This window comes from Dermacentor variabilis, chromosome 4 (genome assembly GCF_050947875.1).
Source record: "Dermacentor variabilis isolate Ectoservices chromosome 4, ASM5094787v1, whole genome shotgun sequence".
Taxonomy (NCBI): domain Eukaryota; kingdom Metazoa; phylum Arthropoda; class Arachnida; order Ixodida; family Ixodidae; genus Dermacentor; species Dermacentor variabilis.
Genome location: NC_134571.1, coordinates 40,159,862 through 40,183,804, shown reverse-complemented (window position 1 = coordinate 40,183,804; position 23,943 = coordinate 40,159,862).

Here is a 23,943-nt window from a genome sequence, read left to right as displayed (position 1 = left end):
TAGAAGAAAGTCCCGCACTCACCAAACCTCGCAGGCAGGAATTCCGCGCAGTCGTTCCGCTGCAGGCAACCAGTCGTCACACAGGGCTCGTTGCACTGCTCCCGGATCGACGTTGAGCTGCTCAGCATACAGTCAACTGCATCTCTTTGCTGCTGGCCTCCGTTGTCGCGATCTCGCCGCTGGCAGACCGTTGTTTGAAGTCGTAGGCGATCTCACCGCTGGCAACCAGATGTTTGGGATCCGGCTGCTGGTACGATCTGTTGGGAACTCGGCGCTGACGCCCGTGGTTGTACCTGGGTCGCAAGCCCCAAGGGTAGCGTTGGCCTGGCGGCCTGGGGTACAGCTGCAAGCATCCGAAGGTCCCGGCAAAGCATGAGTCGACAGGTAACAACGAAACAACTTGTTTATTTTAACATCGCAAAGAGTTGGCGGTCAGGTTTGACCGAAGTAGAGAGACGGGAGAGCACTTCACTCAACGGAAGAAATCGGAGCCCTCCTCTGGCGTCCGGGGGCAGCTGTTTTTATACTCTCGCAGTTGAGGGCAAGAAGGAACCCCTCAAAAGACGAGCACGTGAATGTACAATGGGCTAATGGTGACGCACACTGTCGTAGCGATGCCGTAGCACCATGTCGTGGCGCTGCGCACGATCTCGTAGCACCTGGTCGTGGCGCTGCGCAGCACACTGTCGTGGCGCTGCGCAGCACACTGTCGTGGCGCTGCGCAGCACACTGTCGTGGCGCTGCCGGTCGGACACAATGACTGTAACGAGAAGATGGTCCCTGCTTTGGCATCGCCTGTTTCGGGCACAATGACTGGAACGAGATCCCTGCTTTGGCATCGCCTGTTTCGGGCCCAATAACTGGAAGGAGATCCCTGCTTTGGCATCGCCTGTTTCGGGCACAATGACTGGAACGAAATCCCTAGGCGGTCGCATCGCCGCAGACGCGCCTGGAAACACCTGGCGATGAGTGTTGCGGTGACGACGATCGGGCCAAAATGTCCGCCGCCCCGCCGCCGTCGCGCCGGCAAAACCACGTGTCGCAGGCGAAACGCAACACCATCTAAATTATTGTCATTTGGTCTGGGGGGAAACATCCCTCACGAATCTACGAAAATTACACGTTCAGCAGAAAAGAATGCTCAGAATAATATACAATGTAGCATATGAGCACCCATCTAAACCGCTGTTTATGAAAGACAACATAATGCCGATTCACGATCTGTATGCATACCGCCTAATCTCTAAATACATTACCGAGGTCAAAAACAACGTCTCGTTCATTGCACAACTGGCATCACTGCAGAAAAGAACTTTCACGTACGCAACCAGAAACACCGATATTTGGTACATACATTCATTCAGAACAGGCTACGGACAACATATGCTCAGAAACACTCTTCCATATCTCTTAAACCTGTGCCAACATTACAATGTAAATCTCCAACGCACCCGGCCAAAAGATTTGCGTCATTTTGTTTCAGTTATACGCGAAAGGGCCGCACTTTCTGTTTGAAATGTACGACATGATATTATGCAAATCGCTTCGTTTTTTGGAATTGTACATTTGTGTGAAAATTGTCATTTGTTTATGCATAGTGATATTCCTTTTTGTCTGCACTCATATGCTTGTACTGTCTGCTTTTTTTTTTTCTAAACATGTATTTGTATCGGGGAGGCGAGAGCCCGTCAAGCTGGATATCTGGCTTTTTCTCTCCCCCTCCCACATCCTTGGGATGGAAAATAAAGGCATTATTATTATTATAAGGTGCCAGGCAAAATGCATTGACAGCCCTTTACAATATATATATATATATATATATATATATATATATATATATATATATGCTCCGTCGGAGCGCATGCTTAAGTTTGTATCTTCGCTACTACAAAGACACGGTGCAGTTCTGCGCCGTGTCTTTGTAGGTCTAAAGAAAGCGGAAGTGATGCTTGATGGTTTGAGCCTACTGCCTAACCGAACGGCCTTCGCGGTCGAAATTATTCGCGCTAATTCCATTCAATCTGCACCACGTCGTAGTTATATTAAACTGCCCGCTAAGTATCACCTGAAATAAAGTGGAAACGAGTTATTTGGAAAAGCGAAGCTTGCTTGAAGCGAGACCGGTAATATTGATGAATATTCATTTCAGTAGAAGAGAGCACGGTATCGTCAAAGACTTCACAGGTAGGCGGTACCACACCTATAATGAATGTTGAGACGATGGCGAAAGTATGACTTGCCAGGCGTCGCGATTATTTGCGCTCTTTCGCACAATCTGAACGTTTCTGGACGTTGTGTCGAGTGTGCCGTTATCTAAACCATAAATTGGTGATAGGTTTTGATTTTGCAAATGCACGCCATATCCCAGGTAGAGTCGGTAGCGACAATAGGAGCATTATCAAAGTGAATAAATAAAAGGGTTACTGACAATCCGATTAGCATATTTAATCCGGGGTGAGGCGATGCATGGACATAGAAACTGGGCAAAACGTTTAGTAATGTTCAATAAGCGGTCATCGACTCCAACATGTGAGCAATTATGTCTATGACAGCTGTTTCAAACACAGTGTCCCTTCAAACAACGTTTCGAACACGATATCTGAAAAATCTGCCACTTCTTCACAGCATTATAGAAAGGGCAGTGGTAGATCAGCTGACTTGTCATCACTGGCCGACACTGATGTGGTCGAATAAAATGACGTGGGTCAACAAATCTAAGCGGCTTTACAGAGTTAAAATTTAGAATGTTGCACCTGGGGCCGAGCTTACTGAGCAAGAGCACCACTGGCACACTTATGTGCTTCGCAGCAGAAGGCCTCCGTGTCTCCCCAATATGTGCAATTAATTGCCCCTCTTCTGACTCAACTGAAATAGCTCTGTACCTCCTTAACTTGACATACCTAATTATCTCATGTCGTTATCTGCAGCTGTGCGCAGTGACTAATTAAAGTAATTTCGAACGCCGTCTTACTTGAGCTAGAAATGGTTAACAGCGAAACGCGCTTAAAATCTTGAGGCTCACGAAATGTCCGGCATGCGAGCGGGACCCTTTAAACGAAATGCGTTCTCACTACAGAAACTCAGTAATCGGCCTGAATAAAGCTATTTAGGTGTCTACAGTGGATGCAAAGACAAGAGAGAGATAAAAATGGTCGCGTTATAGCTTCAGAGACAACGAATGTTCGATCTACACGCCCTCCAGCAAGAAAAAGCGAAAAAAAAGAAATGTCCTTCGAGAAAATGAATGAAACCCTAAGTAAAAAGTGATACCGTCTTGAGAAGTGAAAGAAGAAGAAGAAGAAAGAAAAAAAGACACCGGTGCCGCTGAGTCACGTGGTCCGCACACGAGAGCGCTGCAGCCGTGGGTTGCAGGGAAGCACGTGCGAGCGGAGTAGAGGAGCGACTAACCTTGGAGTCCGTCGTATCGCTGCCACATCCTGTGCACGACGTTTCCAAATCCAGACAGCCGGGCTCGTCGTCGACGCCAGGACGGCGGCAAGCGCACGGGAGAGAAACGCGCTGCAGCGCCACGACTCCCACCACACCGGGGCAATCAGCGAAACCCTCCCGCTGAACCAGCGACGCCAGCACCTCGGTCGACGAGATGCCGGTGTGGGGGGAGTGCTTTCAGTGACAAACTGAAAGCGCCGAAAACCTCTCCGGCTGCCTCCGAGTCCCCCTACCCGCGCACACCCTGCACACGACACTCACGCCGTTCTCCTTCGTCTTCAGGACGACCGCTGCGTGCGGTGTTCTTGTAAGGCTCGCCGGTTGGCTGACTGGCTGGCTGGCTGGCTAGGTCGGACCCCTGTCCAGGCGAGCGGCGTGCGTGGCTTCTGAGGTTGAGAGCTACCGCTTCGTTTTTCTTCCTTTTTACGTATTTCCTTCCCCCGCCCCCTCTCCGCCTCCGGCTGAGGCCTGCAAGTCCGGACACGGCAGGGAGGGCCGGGCTAATGAACTTAAAAAAGGCTGGAAGGGCTCCTCCTCGCTTCCCGAGAAGGAACACCGCAGTAGGTGACATGTAGAGGGCGTGGGTGGCGCAAGCGCTCGGGAAGCACCGGGAGAGACGGACCGCTGGCCAAGTGGAAAGGGAAGGGCGGACACACACGTGAGAGCAGCCTGTGCCACTAAAGTGCTGCGAAACGTCGCGCTTTTTTTTTTTTTTTTTTACGTTGCGGGAAATTCAAGTGCGCGCCAAGTCAGTCTCACCCTGTTTAGTACATATTAAGAATAGTAAAGAGCTCGACGAACGGTTAATTGAGTAATCAGTGAGGATTACCAGTTAGTCCCTTGCGAATGCACTACGTCCAGTCTGAGCGTTGTTGGAGGCAAGGAGCGTACAAACAGGGAACAGTATTACATGACAGAGAGTGCAAGCCATGGGAGTAAAATCGTTGCCGAGACTAGTAATTAGCGTATTTACCACGAGTCTCTGTTGCGTAACTCGCTCCGGCGAACACCTTCTATCTTTTTTTGTTCCCATGTAAATTATAAAACAACATCAGCAATAACAATACATTTGCATCCTACGCGTACATCACATTAAAAAAATCTTCAGTGGATTGGACAGAGCCCGTAATGACTTAACGTAACGTTTCTTGGCTGCCGAGAGCGAGAGAGAAACGATAAGGGCAAAGCAACGTGGTTAATAGTACCAAGGCCAGTTTGCTACCCTGCTCTCTGAAAGGGGAGGAAGAGGAATAAAGAAAGATTAGAATATGGAGAGAATAAAAGCAAAATTGCGTTGTAGCTTTCGTACACCTCGTATCAGAAACACAATTTGTTTTATGGAGTAAGAGGTGAATACCGACAAGTTTATTCATGGTTGATGCCTATTAGTGGCTGTCGCTTCTCATCTGAAGAAATATTTGAGCGAGAAACTGCAGTATAGCATTTTGAGCGTACAACAAATATCGTTCAAGGTAATGCGCACAGGAACCAATGAAAAGTTGAATAAGGTTGTTCATTATTCGCCTGTGCTTCTTAATGAGAGACATGTGAATGTCGTACAATTCTTGCGCTCTGGTATTCCGAAGAAGTCGCACCAGCATGAACTGTCAACTGCTACTACTTGTGCCACGATCGTTCGTTGTTAATTTACAAACCAGTCATTGCGAGAGAGAAGTGGCGTATCTGAACGAGAGGTTAACGCCATAAAACGTCTTTCCCAGCTTTATTTAAGAAATTTATATTGCACACACACGTACACCCACACACGCGCACACAAACGCAAAGATACAATTGACACAAAGACTCTTGTTTCATGGTATCTGGAGTTTTACTATAAGCGATGTCACTATGGCAGTGTTATATTACACAGTGGCGCCCCGGTGGGTGGCAGGTCCTCCTTCGTAGCCCAGTTGCTAGAGCCCAATGGTAAAGAAAAACCAATTGAGGAGACGGCTGTCACGCAGCTGGGGGCCACGGCGAGTCTGCCGGTGGCTCGCACGGACGGCCAATCTAGGAGACCGCGTTGGGGAGCTTTCTTTTTTTCTGTCTTTGTTAGGTCAGCGTTCTCTTTCAGTCTTTAAGCAAATTTAACGAGCGAGGAACTCCAGACGCAGTTTCTTCCGGCCGATAAGGGCCTGAAACGTGGTTAACAGACGCCGTTCGCATTCTAAGCCCATTGAAAAATGTGGTCTGCAGACGCCGCAGTGACGCCACCGCATCGGTGCTTGTCTGTGAGCAGAAGGAATGAGAAGGGAAACATTAACAAGTGAACATTAACATAACGGCTTCTTTACAAAAACGGCAGTTTACTTATCCACTGAAAAGGTGAGTTTTACATCTTTAATACATAACAGCATGCTGCGCTTGTCACCCAAAAGATTGCTCAGCCACGTTCTGCTGAGAATCAAACAAAGTTTTGGAGTCTATGACGTCTGCAGTTCGACCACGACGTCGGACTGGTGAGTGCTTTTTGATTTTGTCCCTTTCTGGAAGACGAATTTCCTTGCTACACAATTCGGCAGGTTGTAATAGTTTAACTGTGCGCCAGTGTTAGACTATCATTTACCGTTCCGCCTAAGACAGCCGTTATCTACAACTGCAATCCGGGTGCAAGTTTCCATTTCACTCCGGTCTAATGCAACCATGCCTTTCAGCCGGAAGAGCTTCCATTGCAGAATAGGAAGGAAACAACGTGAAACGTTATTACTAGTTGCCCAGAAATGAAGACGCTGAATGAGTACGGTAAGGCCTCGCTAGCCCTTTGTTGGCAGCCACTTGTCAAGCTGGCAACTATTAGAGTTGACGACACCTATTATGACTGTCTCCGCGGCGCAGGTAGAGACAATTGCACAATCAGTGAACACCACTTTTAATACGTTAGCATAGGGAGTGTCGATGCCGAAGTAGATATATATATATACACCACCGCCAGTTGGACTTGGCTCCTCGAGGAGGTAGTACGTGCGTCGAGTGAGCTCCTGAACGATCTGCGATTTGGTTAACGCGGTTTTAATCGTGGATCCGAGTTCTTAAAGAGATGCGAGGTAGTGCCCACGCATTTCTCTCGCATTTAGCGCGATACTGCCGCTCAATTTTTCAACCTCAGGTCCAAACCACTAATTAATTTTTTTTAAATCGCATGGCCAACGTTCGCTCTAATTTCTGCTCCAATTTCACTGGGACTTGACAAAAGGACCACCGCAAGCTCTTCTCATTCTACCCTCTCTCTCTCTCTCTCTCTCTAGCTATATTTCCCTCTCACACAGACACAAACACACACAGAGAGGAAGAGAGAGAGAGAGAGAGAGAGGTGCGAAGAATGCGCAAACCTTATTTTAGCTTTCCCTAAAGACAATATATGATGACGTGTTTATTACGACATCCCTTATACTCCGCAGAAAACGAAGCGCGAACGTTTTATCTACCCACCGTATTCGGACAAAATACGCGCGTTCAGCCGCCCGACTGAACAACGAGAAAAAGAAAAAAATGAAAAGCCGAGGAGCCACAGCGGAGGGTGGTTGTTATCCCGTCAGCAGCGAACGTAAAAGCGCCAGTGAAACGCCCAGTTTAATGGTCGTGCATCAACCGAAACGCGGCAACAACGACGCGCGAGCGCGTGTGCGCTGCGAATGTTGAGGCTCTGCTTACGGGAGAAGGAAAAGAAGAAGAGGCAGAGACAGCAAAAGAAGCAGCAGAAAGAGGCTCCTTTCACGGAGCCCAGCGCCCATAACGCACCACGCCGAGAACGCGTGCACTGAGCGAAGCCAATCTCAATTTCAGCCTCGTCAAAGCAACGGCGCCGCCAAGACGGCTGACGGCACCCTGCTGGCGGGCGAGCGAACCACGGCGAGAGCCACAAAGAAAGACCGTGGCCGTGGGGGGGCAGCGGAAGGCTCAAAACTCTCAAAACTGAGGGGAGGGGTGCCCGCTTCGTTTTCCTTCGCGGCACCCGCCGACCACGGGGTGGTGGTGGTGGTGGCGGTCGTGTCCCACGTCTCGGGATGGGGAGAAGACGCGGTTTGCATACCACCCCGGGTGTAAGAGACACAGCTGAGCAGCAGACCGAACTGAAAGCTTTCTCCACTGTTGTAGTAGAGAGTGTTCCAGGGAAGTGGGAAGGGAGGGTGCCAGTGGCTTCTCTCTCTCTCCCTTCCCTCCACTGACTTCGCTTAGGAACGAGGAAAGCCAGTCAGATGCTCAAAATCTCGAGACCGCCGCCGCCGCCGTCGTTGGCGCAGAAAGACACAATCACACGCAGCTGGCCCCCACGTCCTCTGCTTTGCTTTGGCCCCACGGGCGTCGTCACGAACTGCCGTCTCCCCAGCGCTTCCCCGCCGGCCTGCCCCAGTCGGGTTCCTTCCTTTTCTACGGGGAATCCGCAGGAGGGCGACACAAGAGACAGCGTCTTCGGAAGCAGCACCCCTGAACCGCGTTCTCTTTGCTTCTCTTGTTTCCGATGTGCCTTGTCGTATCTTGGCGAGTTTGCGGTCGGTCCTTCTTGTCCCGGTGTACGGAAGCTTTTTGATTGTCAAGGTCACCTCTTATTTCTTGCACGACCGCGCACGTGTCCTCTTCACCCGTGGAGCGGAGAGGACGCACGACCGCTGGACGGAAGAGGATCGAGCTCACGGCGAGTGAGCGACAGGGTGCGATGACAGAAGCGGACTTCCGGCGTTGCGAGACTGTGGTTTGGCCACCTTGGGTGCACCTAACACGGCTACATGGAAGGAAGCGGATTTGCCGGATGTGGAAAGAGAAACTACGAGCGTAATATCGCGTTTGGAATAGGATTACTAACTTACTAATGGGCGTTTTCTTTTTCCCTTCGGCAGCGCGCATTCTTTAGATGACATCTTAGTTAAACCACATCATTTCGCGTGGTGCCTTACAAGGGAGAGAGAGAAGGCGACAAGAGGGAGGCAAGGAGGTCAACCAGGCCACTGGCTGGTTCGCTAACCTACAGGGGGGTGGGAGTGGGAGAGTATATAAGATAAAATGAAGAAGAAAGAGGAAGAGAGTCAACACTACCTGCACGCAGGAAGATGTCATAAGAGGAATACAAACCATCTCTGAGGCAGGTGCACTTCAATAAGTGCAGCAGCGCACGAATAGCTTTCTGTACCAACGACTCGATCATGTGGCCACAGTTCGATATTCTTTTTTTTTTTAGAAAAGTTCTACGCTCCAGATGGTTTAGCGAGGTCTGAAGAAGGATGGCCTGACTGGCGTAAAGAGGCCAGGTCTACAACTGATGTTCAACGGTTTCTTCAAATTCGCAAGAGTCACACGTTGGCCTATCGGCCATTCCAATAAGGTAAGAACAAGCGCTCGTAAATGCCTTTTGCAGCCGTATGTCTGTTTAAGTCCAGATTATGAACTTAAGCTTCTCCTGTGTAGCAGCAGCAGCACACTTTACTACAGAAGCGCATGTTGAAAGAACTTCATATTGTGACCTCCCGTCAACGTTATGCCGTCCGTTGGAAGTTCAGACACGAGAGTGGTATTTGAGAGGCCGACTCGATAGTATCAACTCGGCAGTAAATAACTCGCCACGACAACTGAAGACCGACGTGACAAAATGAAAGATGTTTAGCAGGAAAGATAGACCGTAAAAACGTTCGGCGCCGAAGCCGCTCTTCACGGTTCTGGGAACTGGCAGACAAAACTAACAGACGCCCTCCAATTTTCCGCTAAGAGCGTTTCGCGATTCACGACGAAAGAAAGGTCTCGAGACGAGAAAGAAGTCGTGGGTGGTGCACGCCACACGGCCACCGAGATTCCCCCCTGCGACCCATGCGCACAGCGTGGCTCCCTCTACGTCGGCCTGACTCGCCCACACAACGAATTTGTCAAGACGCGAGCGATGAGTCACGCGGTCTCTTTGGTCAACGACGGCGGCTAAGGAGTGGAACAGCGCCGCAGGGTCCCCTCGATTGCCCGGTCAACTGGCCGACAGAGACGCTAGCTGGAAGCACGGACCACCCCGGAGAGCCGTTCGGCCCAGCGTGCGAAGTGAAGTCCATTCGTCAAGTGTCTGTACACGCGGAGGCACGTCCTGCAGAAGTCTAGGCGGCGTTGACGTTCTGTCCACGCACACTCACTTTGCCCGCAGCCGTACAAGTACAGCCGTCACAGCGGGACACTCCTTCCAGAAAGTGGCGGAGAGAGGGCAGGTAGTTCTCAACCCTCTGCGAGAGGCCAGGGAAGTTACACAGTCTATACGAGTTCTGCAGATGTTTTGCCATAGCGTTTGATTGACTGATTGACTCGTTGATTCAGGCGGTTTAACAACCAGAAATGTAACGATATGCAACTTATAGACAACAACGGCACCGCTGAGCGGCGCTGCCGCGCCGGCGTGAGCGCGCCACATGCGAGTTAACATTTCAGCCAGCGGGTGCACAACTCCCCGATCTCCCCTTCACAGTGCCTTGATTGCCTGATGCACTGCACGTGTTTGCACTGCACGTGTATGTTTCGTACTGCGTGCTGTGTGTGTGCATGTGCGCGCGTGTGTGCGTGTGCATGTGCGTGTGCATGTGCGTGTGCATGTGCGTGTGCATGTGCGTGTGCGGACGTTTCATTCGAAGGACATGCGCGATGTACACGCATCGATCTGCCTTTAAGAAGATCTGGGTGGTTGACGACTACTTTCGTGGCTACAATGTGGCGAAAGGGCAGCGTCTGCTTAGCCATGTAGGTGGTGCGGAGCAGCTAGCCGGAGACTACATCGTATGTGCCGCCGGAAAAATCGTCGTCGCATGCGACGCGTGTTGGCTAATCTAATTTTTGCAGTTTCCCACAAAATTTCTGATTCAAATCTGTTGTCTCTGTTGGCGACCTCGGGATTGCATCGGCAGTGTGCGGAAATGTACAAAATATATCGCCTCACAAAACAAATAAAATATGAGTGCATGACTTTAACTAGTACTACCCCTACATTACAGAATAGAGGCTGCAGCGTAAATAGCGAAGTATTTTTTTTTTTGTTAGCAGTGGTCAAGAGAGCGAACTTAAAAGCACCAGTAGTCATTTCTGCTTCAGCGATGTCATGGCGCGACCAAGACGCGGGCGTCTATCTTCCGGTAACTCGATCGATCGGTGCAGTAGGGATGCAGGAATGAACTCCGGTCATGTTCTATGATCGTGCACATATTCAATTTCTCGGTACGCATGAGCTCCGACCACGCCTAGCGCATGCAACGAAACTTGTTTCTATTCTTGGGTAGCGAACGCACAAACGAAACTCGAGAAAGAAGACAGGAGAAGCGCTGGTCTAACGACTGAAAGTTTATTTGGAGAAAAAGGTTATATACCCAGTAATCATGAAATTCATGTCGATTACATATTAAAGCATAATCAATAAAAATAATCGTACATTCGCGAGCGATCAATGAACGAGATCTCTGCGTTTGCCAGTTGTTCACTTACTTTACGTACCATTTTGTTGGGAATCGGTAGAATTTCACTCATGGCCTCAACCCTTTCGTCTTTACAGTGCTGCTGTGGCAGTTAACAACGCAATAGTAATTTTCAGTCTTCCGAAGTGGCGCCATCGCAAATAATACACGTTTCGCGCGCAGCGGGAGCGTGACCTTGAAATTCAGCGGCGGGAAAGAACACCATGGCCTCCGAGATCACCCCCGGGGTGATCTCGGGGTGATTTCAACTGTGTGCGTGTTGTGCGATGCACACAAGTGTTTCGAGCGTTGTTGTAGAATTTTACGCGGAGTATTTCATTTGTCTATATTTTCTCATTTGTATGCGCGCTGGCACATCTCGGACCCCATCGCGGCATCGTGTATCTACCTGCTCAACTTGTTCATTAATCGGGCCTCGACATCAGAGTGTGATTTTGCCTTTTGTGCTTGCATATGCTTCTGCGGTCCTCTGGACCATATCGGGATTTCGATAGACCCCATGGCTGCCTTCGCGCATAATTTCCCGAACTCGGGACGCTTATTCTTCAACAATTATTTCTTCGTAATACTACTGTGTAAAAATGAGTACCAGTCATCATTACAAGCTGTCTAAATCTACAAAATACTGCATGGTTTATGACAGAAGTCATATAGTGGAAGGCTCTGCATAAGTTTTGAGCACCTGAAGTATACTTTAGCGCTCACCTAAAGGAAGATACGAGAACTGTTTTCTTTTCTAATTTTATTTCGTTCAGAAGTTTACGACTGCAAAGGACACACTTGTCAAGGACGTATGTTTCTAAGAAGTTTCCGAACCTTATGCATCCAATAGTAAAACGGAACGGTCTCATTTATGTTTATGGCAAATTTAAATATTGAATTCACATTTGCAAGTACAGGGACAATCGCTCTTTCGTTACTGTTCAGAAAAACTATCAAGAGGTTTTTTTTTTTAAACTGCAGTAGGGCAAAATCTTTCCGACGACGGCTGTGATAATACAATGAACCATTTTGCTGACACCCTACGCGTTAACTAAGCACTATTTACGACATATATCATAGATGGCGGAGTGATTCCCGAGATGACATCACGTATATACCATATAGAACGCGAGCATGTGCGTGATCAATAGGCAACCTTCGTCTGAGCAGTGACCAGTGACGGCATCATTTTAGCAATATGCATAGTGGGCAAGCGAACTTAACAGTTTCGGGGCCTTTTACTTATGCACATGCGGCACAAGAATACAGATGTAAATTAGCGTTCACTATACAAGGAGAGCATTGCACTTCGCATAGGGCTCTTTCCGAAATTATGCCACTCGCTTGAAAGGACTAAGGAAATAAAAATAATAATATACAATGCAAAAAAAAGAAAAAAAAGAACGTTATTGTAGAATTTTGGAATAAAGCATAACCGAGCACTGAAAAGCCAAGTGGTAAGTCAGAAAAATAAAAGAAAAATAAAGAGAAATAATGGAAAGAAACACAGACTTCTTAATGCCGAAAGGACTCTGAAGCTTCAATGAAAAGCACAAAACATTAGCGATGAGCAAAAGAAAGTGACGGACATGAAAAAAAGAAAGGAAACCAATGGAAAATCAATATATGCGGCAATGACAAACGAATAATAATAGTAATAGTAATAATAAAAAAAAAAGCATTTCCTCAGTGTCAGCAGGGGGGACATGCTCGGAGAATGCAAGACTGGGGGAAGGGCAGGGGGGGGGGGGCATGGCGCTCTCGCGCTCGCTACGCTAAATATTCAAAGTATGCCTCGGGGCATAAATCAATGAGCAAATCCCGCGAAGTACCACACCTTGATGAATATCGAATGAGGAGAGCTCGTCGGGGCCAGTGGCCGCCGCCTCCGCGCTGTTGCCGTCAGACCTGGCGCGCGCGCTCACCTGACTCGGAACTGTTCATTCCCCCCCGGTCTCCCACGCTATTTGCAAACGCCCGCATCCCAGTGCGTTACTCGCCGCGCGGCTGCCACCGCGCGCTTTTGCGCGGTTACGTCTTGAAGAAGGCGAAGTTCAAGACTCGGCGGAGTTGCATGCATGTCCGTGATTGACTCCTCGCTCGCGTGTTCCAACTGGCTGTCTCGCCGAGCATGGCAGGCAGCGGCGTGCCTTGCTTTCCCCGCGACCTCGTTGCAATTTCTTCGATTATTTTCTCTCTTTTTTTTTTTACAGCTTCTCGCTGCTCTCTGAAAACCACGATGAAATCACCGCAGCTACACCGCCGACACGCAAGTGTACACGACATGACGGACGTCCTTGCATAAGTGTGCGGGCCGGGCCTATAGATGCGCACGCACTCGACCGAAAAAAAAATTAACATATATGACAGTGTGACGAGCTATGCAAAACAAACTCAAGACAAAAAAAAATGACAAACGAAGCACGACGAGTGAAAAATAAACTTCGGAAGGTTCAACTTAAAACCGTGAGTGGAACAAGGCAAAGTTTCTTTATCTGTCTTTTCTGGCGTATTGATTCGCTACGGGTCGTTTAAGTTATTCTCTGCCCCAACTCTCCATTTTTTTCCTCCTCCTACCTTCAAAACTCCCGGCGCTTCGAGTATGCCCTGCTTGCCGGCTAGCTAAAGCGTCGATAAATATATATATTTTTTTTAGTTTCGTAATCGTAAGTAAGAAAGAGGAAAAGAAAGGGCGAGTAATGCACGAAAAAAAAATTGCGCATGTCATGGCGAACAACGCTCGACGCACCATTCACCGCCGACAAGCACCAGCGAGGCCTCTACCGCTCCGTCTCGTCCTCACGCAGAAGCTCGCGCACGCGCGAGAAAAAAGCCCCAGCGCGCGTTGGTTTTCACCGTTATTCCGTCGCTGCAAAGATGTACTGCATACACTTAGTCTGGATAAAAGTGTGCAGCAGTGCGGAAGCTACGACGCCAGTCGCCAGTGCGTCTATTTCGGCAGCGCTTGTGCTGGTGCTGCCTTGCAGTTATCAATTTTGCAAGTCCCCATAAAAGACGATAGACACATTCGTATAGCCTGTGGGCTCATAATCATACGCTTTTCATCAACTCTTGTCGGAAGAATATCCATAAGTTGCGTACCTGCAGATAAACAGAACAGATGACATCTGAAAGATGTGCTAACGTCTTATAGACAACTTGAATTGGTCTACAAGACGTCTTTAAGACGTCACCCCAGATTTACTTTATTCGCCAGACGTGGAAGCTACGACGCCAGTCACCAGTGCTCCGGAAGGACCCAAAGCGTTCATTTCGACAGCGCTTACGTTGGTCATTGCCTTACAGTAATTTATTTTACCAGACCGCAGAAAAGCTGCAGACAGATTTGTAGAGATAGTTATGTGGACTGTAACTTCGCACTTTTAGTCAATTTTTGACTGAAGAATGCGCATAAGTTTCGTATCTGTAAGTAAGAAGAGTAGCAAGCGGAGTAAGCGAGCTGTAGGATAAGCAGCGGTAAGCAAGCCATCTGTAAGACGTCAACACAACTTCAATTTATATACAAGTCGTCTATATGACGTCAACGCACTTTCAATCGGTTGCCCAAGCTCTTTCGATAACTTTCCCTAAACGAGCGCACGTCAGGATTCTCCATATTATGCCTCTTGTCTTGCAGCATCAAGCGCATACGAACCATACATTGTCGCCAATTTTGTATTATATAAGTCGTTAAAGTAACACATAATATTCTTAGTTTCTATATAGAAAGAAATAACAACGTAACTGTACTGATGGCATCTTTTTTTTCTAAACATGCGATGTCACTCCAAAAAAAAAAAAACAGGACATTTCGCGGCATTTCGTGAACCTTCATATCTATTATTAAATGTAGAATAAATGATACACATTCCCATTAACCACAAGGAACATTGTTAAAAAGAGAGAGGGGCTCTTTGATGACAATCTCGTGCAGTTTCCCAGCCGCTAGTTCTATTTGGTAGTTCTTTTCTTTTATTCGATTTTTTGAAGCACGTACTTGTAGTAGGAGTAGTCCGCTTACAGTGGCGATACGTAGTAGTGTTAGACAAGGGGAAACAAAAGGGAATGTTTTTAAACATTTCAATCAGTTTTGTAAAACATAACTCAATGAAAACGAAACTGTAGGGCTTATAATTGGCTACCTGTATTTTCATCTCGACTGCGCAGTAGAATGTGTACGCCCGCCGCAGGGGAATGTGATGAATTAACGAAAAATGTTCTCTTTACGTCGCAAGCTTACACATGGGTTGTAAGCTAGGGAGTGAAGAATTAGTGGAAGGCTTCGGATCAATGTTGAATAAGTAGGGAGAAAGTACATTCCTTACCGTCTACCTAAATCCAACTAAAAATACCCGTCTGTTCCCTTCACATTCGGCCCGACTCGTATAGCGCGGCCGCAGGCGGATAGCGGGATCCAATCCCGCAACCACCTCATCGGCACACAAACGCAGCACCTTCAGAGCCACTGCAGCCACCGCAAACAGCGTGGCAGCCGTCTTATATTATGAAACGTGGATGCGGGGAACATTATCTGCAGATAGGTCCGACTATCCCAAAATCACAGGTATATGGAAAACAACGAAACAAAGCACTGCCAAAAGTATATTATATATATATATATATATATATATATATATATATATATATATATATATATATATATGTGTGTGTGTGTGTGTGTGCGCGTTCTCTTCCGATTGGCTGACGCGAGCGGCAGCCTCGGAAGACCATGCACGGTTCTGACGAGACGAGACGCCAGTTTACCGCGTACCTCTTACGACAGGAGAGCGCATACGCTCTCCTTCGCGCGCGAACTCCGGCCTGCGCCGTCGTCACACTCTTTTCTTCCAGCCAACGAACGAGCGAACGCGTCGGCAGCGGACAAAAGAAGTTGGCGGCGCGCGGCCATTCTTGAAATATTCAACCTAATCTATGCAGTTGTCGGCAGCGACGTTATAACAAAAGAGCGCCGAGGGAGAAGAAGGAACGGGGAAAGGAGGAATTGGGAGCGCGCTGCGAACGCGCCAAGGGAGTGAGAGAGAAAAAAGAAAGACGAAGGGAAGTAATAAACTGATACACGACGAAGGGCAAACAAGCGCGAGCGATGGAAGAAAAAAAAAAAGGAAACGGAAAGGGAATAAGGAGTTGCCGAGAATAAGCCTTGCGGCTGCACGATGGTGGATTTGCATTAAAATATTCCTCCACCCGCCGCATTGCGGACTACGCCGACGGCAGAGCGGGCGTGGAAACAACTGGAGACATACAGAAAAGAAAACATATTCTCGTTGAGCGCGGGGCCTGGGCTTAGCGCACGAATTCGACCTAGGAGCGAAAAGGTTCAGCGATACAAAAAAGAGAAAGGAAGAAGAAGGAAAAGAAAACTTCATAAAAGTTGGCGTTTCGCTCACTGCAATGTTGGCGATGGAGTGTTGGTTGAGTAGCAGGAGAAAATTTTCTTGCGTCGAACTTTGCTTACCTGGAAAAGAGAGAAAAAAGAAACATTGCAGCAATGGTTAAGCTCGAGGAAACCAGCTGAACAATAAGGTAGAGAGCATGCGCTATTTCTCTTGATTTCGTTTTTTTTATATACGGGAACTGTCTCGAGCGAAATCCATTCACGCATTTTGGTAAACTTGTTACTTGAAGAATAGAGAACAAAATTGGTTAAAAAAAAACAGGAACTGGCTTGAACAATGCGCAGTTGCAAGTTTTCGTGCATTTCTTACCTGAAGAAAGAAATTTCGATTGAAAAAAAAATCGAGTTAACTTTGCAGCACTGAACAGGTTATTTCGTTTTGGCATACCTTGTACAAGCACTGAAGCTCAGAACTCCTGGTTTGCGCGAGCGCCTTTAACTCAAGTGCTGTCCGTACACGTATCTACACCTTCTCTCTCCCTTCTCTCTCCTTCCCTTCTCTCTCCTTCCCTTCTCTCTCCTTCCCTTTCTCCCATCCCCCAGTGTAGGGTAGCCAACCAGACTACTGTCTGGTTAACATCCCTGCCTTCCTGTATTCCTCTCTCTCTCTCTATCTCTCATCGCGAATAGATATCCATATTGTTGGTACATGTTGATAAGAAGTTCACTACACAGAGTTCGGCTAAAACGTGAAACGCTTAATATGGCGCTATCAACTTGCACTGATGATTGCGTCGTCGTACTCGTTATCATCACCCTGTGTTGACTTTCATCACTGTCATGGTTATCTCAGGACCGGCGACAGACATCTTTTCGAGGTCGGCGAAATCGCTAAGAGACCACGAAGTACTGTGAAGGCTTGGCTGGTATTAAACTTGGTTTCAACAAGATGCGCATATTTCACACGTAATAGAGAGCTAAATCGCGCCCGTTAGCACCGCAACACAAACAATGCAAAACACGTACTTTGCGTGTATGTCACATGTCCACACAGTCACACACACGGTCGGTATACAAAGTGTCCACATGTAAATCATATAGTTCGAATAATTTTAGTTCACTCCAAAGTCGCTTTGCGAAGGCTTTCAATTATCCGCCTTGTCGTGAAGCGAACTTCTCCGTACAGCAATTTCAAATACGATACCACAACTATATAGTTCAGAACGAGGTACAACATGAAGATTCCTACGAGAAACTGTAAGCGTGGTAGTGCCTCATACCAGTGATACAAACTGGACCAATAGCAGCAAATTTAACCCCTTTCCCCCTTTGCTTTTGCTAAGAAAAACCTAAAGAAGAAGCGACAATATCGGGTAAGTGTGCAAATATAGGAAGTTACCTGTGATGCGACCCGGATAACAGAGAGAAATAAACTTATTGTCAGAGAAAGGCTAGGCGGTTTTCCTTAGCTTCAGTTTTCTAGCCTGCTACTCAGCTTTAGGGTAAAGGGGACGGTGAATAAGAGGAATGAGCTAAAGTGACGATGATGATGTTATGAGAGAAAAATCACGAATAAGGAATACCAGATAACACACCTTCGACATACATTCTGCCAATGTAGAAAGCTGTGATGGCCTCACGGGGTTGCAAACAACGGGCTTGAATATGAGCTGCCGTGACGAAAACCGTTATCTTTCGAGTGATTAACTGTGGTCGGGCAAGGGTTATCGCTGGGGCCCCCGTTTCGACAAGGGAGCTTGTCTTGACAAATAAAATTGTCGAACACTGGCTCCGGCGACATTCCTTGCTCGACGATGGTTACTCCATCTTCCTGCGAACTCACTTCTGTCTTCCTTGGATACATTTCAAGTAGCGTTGCACCTGCTCGGTTTCCCCACACAGGCTGTGTCCAGAAGATTGTCTCCACGCCCTTCTATGTCTCGGTATACTAGAACACTAAATGATTTGCGTCGAAACACAGCGAATACACATATTCGCATACGGACATGCAGCACACGAACTAGTTGACCATAGCGTGCAACGTTGAAGGCCTAGATCTCGGCATTTCCCGTCTTCCATGTATGAGTTGAACTACCGAGAGAGAGAGAGAGAGAGGGATAGAGAGAGATCAAGGAAAGGCAAGGAGGGTAACAAAAGGAACCTCTGAATGGCTACCCTGCACAAAGAAGAGGGATTGCGGGATTGAAAGAAGGAAGGAGAAGACAGATACAAAAGGATAAAGAGTTCACATACACATTAGTAAACACAAGGTGTCTAAAGCATCCTCGCAACTCCGTCGACTTGAGGTAAGTCAGTACAAGGCGCGTAGGTTTATGAACTCATGATGGGGGAGGTCATGCATCCAGGATGAATGCCTTTGTAAAGTGTAAAACGTTGAGTTGGCTGAGCGCGCTCCGAAGAGACCGACGTTGACATTGAACTGGGTGCAGTGGTAGAGGAGGTGCTGGATGGTCTCTTCCATGTTGCAGCGATCGCATATGAAGGTGTTAACCATTCCCAAAGATATGTAGGAGTGCGAGTTTGCGAAGACTAACCCCAGTCGTAGGCGGCACAGCAGTGTATCGCACTGGGAGAGAGCCGATGGCAAATGCAGGCGCAAAACGCCCGAGAAACACAGAACGAACCCGCTCTGTCTTCGTTAATGGCGAAACGATGTAGTTTGCCGGACTAAGAAAACGATAATTGTGGCGTTGTGACAAATGAAGCCGGCGGCATTCCTTACTGTGGCTTCCGCGACAGCACTGACCACTGATTAATGAAGCAACGGTACTGAGGCGGAGCGCCACCGCCCTCAAAACCACCGCGTCTTCCACAGCACCATCTCGCTCTACAGCCTAAGTGCTTAGCCGGGTAATGCGATGATGTGGCTTACACACAGCAGAATGAGGAGTGCTCGTACGCGAAGCGAAGAAAATGCACGTGGGCAATGACAAAGATTAGAAAGCTGAGTAAATGTCAGTTGTATGTAGTGATCAGCGATGATCAGCGCCGGTCAACCCGAACACCTTCCAACTCGCTCGATTCACGAACCTTTTGCGTGAAAACGATCGTTCCGTTGACTAGGCAGTAAGAGAGGCGCAAGTTGTCGTGTTGTTGTGGCTCTTCTCTGTGTGTTTGTGTGCGACGTGTCTTCCACCAGCGATGGTCACCGTGTGTATACGTCAGCGTGATTACATCAAGGCCTGTGACTTCTTTTTTTCTACATTCGTTGTTTCATCATTTTTTAGCACAATAATGAGTATATTTAATAATAATAATAATAATAATAATAATAATAATAATAATAATAATAATAATAATAATAATAATAATAATAATAATAATAATAATAAAGGCCACGAGAGCCAAACAGCCTTGAATATTCACAGTCAATAAAAAAGTCGAAAACAAGCAGCGCTTCCTTTGCGTGATGGAGGCTGAATGAACAAACAAAAGCCCTCCAACGAAAAAAAAAGAGGATGTGATTGCAGAAACAAAAACAAGACAGGGCCAACGCTAGCTTACTTTTTAACTGTATGTTTATTCTTTTGAAGCGAGATTTATGTAATGTGCACACCACAATGCCACAGGACTGCAAGGTACCTGCCAGAAACTCGACCTCCTTTTCCATCAGTGACGGTGAAGCTGTGCTGATACATCAGTTTCTTTCTAAGCTAATGAAATATTCTTCTGTGATCCGGCGTTTGACCTTGCCTCACTCCCAATTTAAAAACGTGGTTTTGTCATAGAACGGAATCAATTTGCTCTGTTTGCAATGAAATGCAAGGTGCCCTGTTGATTGATTCTTTACAGCTAGCTTATGTGCTCGCGCAGACTCATTGAAGCACGTTCCCGTTTGGCCGGTCTAGCTCTTTTCACAACTCAGCGAAATCAAACTATTTCGCTTGCGCACTTATGTTTAACCGGATCACATAAATGATCCCGTCTGATTGCAAAAATACCTAAAGGACTAATAATCTTTAAGACATTCAGGCAGGCCTGCACTACCAGCGGCGCTGCCTGCACTATATCTCATAAACAGGATGTCTCTGGAAAGGATCCCAGTTAAAGCTTACAAAAAAAGAAAGAAAGAAAGAAAGAAAGAAAGAAAGGAAGAAAGAAAGAATGTGCCGGTCGACTTCTGAACGTGCTATCTCGTCCTTCTGGTCCGATTTAAGCACTAGGCCTTAACTTTTTTCGACGGAAATGTCCGGGAAGAGGATCTCCTGCCAGACCACGCTATGGTGCGTTATCTCGACATACGAGTGAAACAGGGCTGTGTCAGGAGATCAAAGATATTAGGAACGGGGGCCGAAATAGAGCTCGAGAAAGAAGGAAAAAAGGAAAACTATGCCCGACTCGGTAGGAAACGGAAAGAGACGAGAAACACGTGCCCGCCAGGCCACGTCGCCACCGCCTTCTGCTCCCCGGGGACGAGGGAGCCGCGACCCCGAACGCGTGGCTCCCAGGCCCAGTTTCCGCTCGCGACAAGCAGGGGGCGACACATGCGGCATTTCCGGTTCCTGGCGCGGCCGCTGGCGCCCGCCCTCTTCACGTTTCGGTTTTACTCGTTCGCAGCTTTCACTGCCGCCGGGATGGCCAGTCAGCCAGCAATCTAACGGTGGTGGGGGGCCACCTCCCCTAGAGAGATTCGCTGCCACGTGATGGATGAAGTCGAGAAGGCTTCTTCTGAAGCCGGTGCCCCGAAACCTCCGCCACCTCCTCTGCCACCTCGATGCCCAATTTTCGCAATACTGTGCAGTGGCACCACGAAATCGCATACCCCATCGTCAGCGAACGAGAAAAGCGATCTTGCCAGTGTGTTGACGCCATTGAGGTGTCCGCCACGACAGTAACCAGCGAATTAACTCATTTCGGTGTATCACTTCGTTCAGCAGAAGACGATCCGTGCAGCGTCGTCTGCTGTGGATTGCGGCAAACATAAAATTAATATGCGAACAGAAACACAGTATTAACAATCTGCATGCTTGCAAACGAAACAGATATAGGACAAGGCAAAAGGAGCAGGCGACTACATTGACACGTCTTGCTACGCTGTTCACCGCTTCGAACAGTAGTAACCTTTGCCAAATAACCGTTCGGTAAACTTGACCACGTCTAGTAATCTTGCTTGCAGCCAAAATTAACAAAATACGAGTTTATTTTTCTTTTTTCGTCTGCGCAAAATTTGACGACGGCAGCGCCACCACGTCTTTGTGACGTCACGCGGTGACAATTCCCTATACGACAGGCGCTCTTGGTTGTGGACAAGCTTGCACAAGTGCATTACTAGGAGCACGAAGCTACAGAGGGCAAGAAATATGGCCGCATCTCGTCTCACGACGGCAACGTTCTTGGACAGAGATGAAATCCTGGTCATAGTGCCCGACGTGCCCTGTGAAAACTGGTCACGACACTTTCTTGGGCGCGCCCATGACCGGCTCAGCGCGCCCAGTAGTTTCAATAGCCCTGCACGGATTTAAGCACAGTACATCGCACGCGTCGCGTTTCTAACTGAAGCTCTTCCCCGCCGGAGACTAGCGAAGCAAAGCCGAGGCCGACTTGGAAGCCGACGCTCTCCTCTCTGCACCTTGACTGGCTCCAACCTCCGCATCTTTAGCAGTTATGGTTGCTTTCGTGATGGAGTCGAATTTCTACTGACGAGCGGTGTAGACGAGATCATTCCAGATGAGGGGGATGTTAGAGCTAGAGAGAAAGAACAGGCCAAAAGCAACCGAAATAGAGAAAAGGAAAGAAGGGGAAAAAGAAAGACACCCAGCGTTCAGCCGATTCACGAAAAAAAAAGAAGAAAAAGACCGTGAGAGGGGATTGAGGAAGGGGCAGAGAGAGTGACTTCCAAATACCATAGAACGGGGACAGAGGAGGCGAATGAGGCTATATCAAATAACCGACGCATAAATACGTCCTGCAACCGTCACACCGGGCTCAAAAAAAAAAAAAAAGAAGAAAGAAAGAAACCACGCACAGAGACACACACGAGGAAAAAAGAAGAGAGAGAGAGTGAAATGATCACGAAAAAAAAAGAAAAAAAAAGACGAATTCTCGAATGAAATAAGAAAGTACATCGTGGGGAGAGACTCTTTATAGAAAGAAACGCTTCCGCTCAACAGCTGCAAATTTTCAACGAGCACTGCGCCGTTTGCGTAGCTCTATTCGGTCGCCTCCTCCTAAGCTGGGAGCTGTCGCCCAGTCGACCTCTCGTCACTGTCTTGCGCCGGTGTTTATTTTCGCCCTACGCGGCGTCCCTCGGCAATGAAATCAGCTGCGGTCCCATGGCTAGCGGATGGGGCGCTGACAGGTCGATAAGTGGATCGAGATTCATAGGCCTGCAGGCGTGAACGTCGCGCTTCTCAACCGTCGCTCGCTGGATAGCTAGCAGAGTGAAGAACTGCCGCAGTTGCTCTAGCCTGTCCTTGAATTGCGCAAACTGCTTCAGCACTAGTCATCGCCTTGCTCCTCCAGAAGAAGAGAAACAGTGCTATTTACCTAAATGCTTTCGCTAGCACCGTGTAGAGATACAGCATACATTCAATGAACCGAATGAATGAATGAATGAATGAATGAATGAATGAATGAATGAATGAATGAATGAATGAATGAATGATGCCTCCGAATCATATGAATGTAGACAGCACAGGTAAAATTTTAAGAGCGTGGCTGGTGGTGGTGAACTTTCTAGGCCACCGAGTCGCGTATTGTGTGCCGTCCCTTGTCGGATAAGGGCACGCGAGAAAAAAAAGGGGGGTGGGGAAACTACATCGACCTGGGCCAAAAATACCGGAAATGCTGGGCGTATAACTATACGCGCGTGCAGTAAGTAAACGCACGCAGCGTTTAGCAACGTCGTCGTTCATCTAGAAACAACGTACGCGCACGAAGTCACAGCGTACAGGTGGTCACGCAAGGAAAGAGGTACATACAGAAAGAAAATGAAAGAGAGGAAGGAAAGCGAATCACGCGAGCATATAGTGTCTAAAGTTGCTACCATGGAGTGCCTGAAAAACAAACAATGACATGAGCGATGAAACGAGGCTGACTGAAAAGGAGGGACGCGAGCGCGCGCCAGCGAGCGGAGAAGAGAGTGAACGTTCATTTAAACTGGGTCCAAGAGGAGTCTGCAACAAGGCCGACGATATGCAAAGAGAGAGAGAGAGAGAGCGGAGGAGAAAAAAACAAAAGCAAGAGTGGCAGCGACCTCCCTATCAAGTAAACAGAGCGGGGGTGGGGGGGGGGGGAGCGATGAATAAAAATGCGAATGGCAATATACCGTCCGCGAGTCGCCATATACGCGGCGAGAGAGCCTCGCCGACAAGCGGCAACTCCCGCACATGTACAGCGCGAGAGCGCTTCGGCGGAGTTTTTTCCCCCGTTCCCTGATTACAGCCATCCATCAGGGGCCGCCGGGGTGGATGCCAGCGGGGTAAGCGACCAAGGAAAACCAAACAAATTCAAAGCGCCCTGTCTCCGCAGCGCCAGCACGGCACATCGCCCGGGCGACGGGGTCGCTGCGTTGAACGAAAAACAACGAACTGCGGAGAAAGAAAGCGTCGCGATGAGGCGAACAATCAGAAAAATGGAGGTGAGCGGAAGAGCTTCGGGCGCTCACCTCGGTCGACTGGCGACGCTACCGGCAGGCTTCGCGCCGTGTGGCTAACCCTTCCCTCCTCTTCCCCAACCAGAAGACAACGCGAGGGAAGGAAAGAACGAACG